The sequence below is a fragment of the Morus notabilis genome, unplaced genomic scaffold, assembly GCF_000414095.1.
Source record: "Morus notabilis unplaced genomic scaffold, ASM41409v2 Scaffold1460, whole genome shotgun sequence".
Classification (NCBI taxonomy): Eukaryota; Viridiplantae; Streptophyta; class Magnoliopsida; order Rosales; family Moraceae; genus Morus; species Morus notabilis.
The window spans coordinates 283,999-287,158 of NW_010362372.1; the positions used below are offsets into that span (position 1 = coordinate 283,999).

Here is a 3,160-nt window from a genome sequence, read left to right on the forward strand (position 1 = left end):
CAGGATCGTCCTCAACACAAGCGTCTACGGAACTAGTCAAATATTTTGAAGCAAATTTTGTAATTGATGACGACAAACTAGACATCTTACAGTGGTGGAAGAGCAAAACAAATCGTTTTCCAACACTGTCCATAATATCTCGTGACATTCTGACAACTTCAGTGTCAACGGTAGCATCGGAGCAAGCTTTTAGCGCAAGCAACCGAATTCTTGACGAAAATAGAAGCAGAATGCATCTAGATATCTTGGAGGGACTAATGTGCGTTAAAGACTGGGAAGATGCCAGAAGACGAAAACAACAATACACAGATGATTCGATGCAAGAATATTTTTATAATTTAGAAATAACAGAATCTTCTGGAAGCACTTAGGTTTGTAATTTACTATTCCTAGCTACTGCACTCTTTTTTCCTTCGCTAAGGTTTTGTCCCGATCTCCCCACGGGTTTTACTTAGCAAGGTTTTTAACGAGGCAGTCATTTACGTGTACTCCTATTACGTTAATTCAATAAAATCACATCTTTTAGGGCATTTGATATTTTTTTTAATTAAATTAAAAAAAAACAAGGACCGGGGCCGGCCCGTGAAGGGCCTGGGCCCAAGCCCTTATGGACTAGGGCCAGGGCCTGGACCGGGCCTGAGTTTTTCTTCTCAGGCCCAGCCCAGGCACGGCCCTGTACTGTGCAGGGCCGTGCTTGTCACGGCCCAAGCCCGTGATGGGCCTGGGGTCAAGCGTGCCGTGCCGGCCCGGCCGGCACGTTTGACAATTCTACTTTGGTGCCGGCCCTGACCAAAAACACCTTCTAAACAAAATCCATTTCTCATTTGCATCTTAGAGAAACCCAGAAGAGCAAAACCCCACTTTACCATTGCTTCGTATTGACTCTGATGCTGAAATTTTAGGGCAAAAAAATAGAGATGTTGAAGTTGCAGAGAACTGGTCCTAAAGCTATTCGTATTTTCTTCAACAGAAATGGTGGGATTTGCAAAGGCTTTGGAGGTATGTTTTCTCCTTCGTCCACTCTCTATCTGTTCAGGACTTCGATTGCTCAAAATCATTCTCAACCCTCTCCAAATGACAAAAACCATGGGAGAAGCGTTGGCATAACAACTCTTAAAGATGCCTTATATTTGTTTGATGAAATCATCCAAATGCGTCCTCTGCCTTGTGTCGTTCGTTTCAATCAATTGTTGGGCAAAATTGTGGAAATGGAAAACTTTTCTGCTGTGATTTCTCTGTACAAGCTAATGGGTCTTCTAGTAATCCCGACCAAAGAGTATACTCTCAACATTATGATTAATTGCTTCTGTCGTCATAACCACATGGGCTTCAGTTTAGAAGCGAAGATTTGTCAGATCTGGTTATGAACCAGGTACTGCGACCCTGAATACTCTAATGAATGGGTTTTTGCTCGAAGGAAAGGCTGATGAGGCAGAGGAATGTTTTCGCAAAATGACTAGCGGAGGTTGTAATTCAATGTCATAACTTACAGCATATTGATTAATGGTGTTTGTAAGTCGGGCAAGTCGGGCAATAAAACTGTGCCGAGGAACGTGGAAAAAAGAAGAAAACCGTAAGCCTGGCATAGTTGCCTATAATACGGTTATCAATGGCTTTTGTAACCATATGCTAATTGCTTATTAGTAACGGTGTCGTTCCAGATGTTGTTACTTATAACGTGTTGATTCATGGAGCTTGCATGGTAAGCCAATGAGAAGAGGCTATGAGGTTATTTAATGAGATGGTAGGTCGAATTATTACCCCTAATAGATGGACTTCCAATATCTTGGTTGATATGCTATGAAAAAAAGGGATTGTTGCAGATGCACAGCATGTGATGGTGATTATGGAAGAAAAAAGCTTTAAACCTGGTGTGGTAACCTATAATTCACTTATGGATGGTTGTTGCTTGAGAGGAGAAATGGATGAGGCAAGGAAAATATTTGATATGATGCTTGACAAGGGTTGTGAGAATGATCTGCATAGTTATAACATTTTGATCAATGGTTATTGCCATAATAGGAGGATAGACGAGGCCCTTAGTCTGATTCAAGAAATGACATCTTAGGGATTTATTCTAGATGTTGTAACTTATAACTCTCTTATTGGTGGCTTTAGTAAAGCAGGTAGAACATGAGCTGCATTCGAGTTGCTTTGCAAGATGCAAGATTGTGGTCCGATTCCAGATATTTAAACTTACAGGATTTTACTTGATGGCCTATGGAAAAATGGACAACTTGATGAGGCAGTCTCCTTATTTTTAGATATGGAAAAGAACAGGTTACCACTCGATATCATGATCTACACTGTTGTTATTAGAGGAATGTTTAAAGCTGGCAATTTAGTAGCTGCAAAGGATCTCTTTTCCCAATTATAAGTGCCACTGTTTGAGGGGTATCCATTCTCTTCCACTGATCATTACATGATATGTTCCTTTGGATGCTAATTGAGCTACAAGCTTGCACAAACAAATGGAAGATAATGGATACCCCTCAAAACAGTGGCACTTATAATGTAATGATCCCAGGATTTGTCCTAAACCTCATTTTATCAAGAGCGGTGCAGATGCTTCAACTGTGGATATGTTTGTTGATTTCATTTCTAGCTTGAAATTATATCCGTCCTTGCAATCAATGTTCTAAAAGGATTTATGAGGTAGAAGTCATTTGAAAAGGGTTTTAGCAAGGGAGTAAACCTTTGTAAGTGTATTTATTATTTTTGTAAACTTTCTCTGAATTTTAGTGCCTTGGATATTTCATATTTTATTGATTGTAACAGTTTTATTTTCGATGAAGTTGTTGATGGGGCAGAAACCAACAACTATTTGTATTTGTGTGTAAAAGACTTGTTAGCTGCTACAAACTAAGTGTTGCTTCTGTTAGAGAACTCCTTGAATTCCATAATGAAATACAAATTAGTTCTTTTTATTATTATTATTATTCCGGTCAAGTTTGTCATTGTCTTTGCATGAAGAAATGATTTATAAATGTTTTGAAAATTTTCTAAGAAATTTCACCATTCAATCATTCAAGAACATAAAACTAGTGGTTTGGGGGTAGACTTTGAGAATACAAATTTTTTAATTGTTTTTTGTAATTATTTGTTATTTTTTTATGAGGTAGATTTTTAACATTGTTTTAAAACGGAAGTGGCCTGCATG

General features: G+C 38.6%; 1 pseudogene; it reads left to right on the top strand.

The window, feature by feature from the left end:
• The first annotated feature begins 855 nt into the window (after positions 1 to 855).
• On the top strand, positions 856 to 2,850 carry LOC112092278 (annotated as a pseudogene).
• The last annotated feature ends 310 nt before the right edge of the window (positions 2,851 to 3,160 follow it).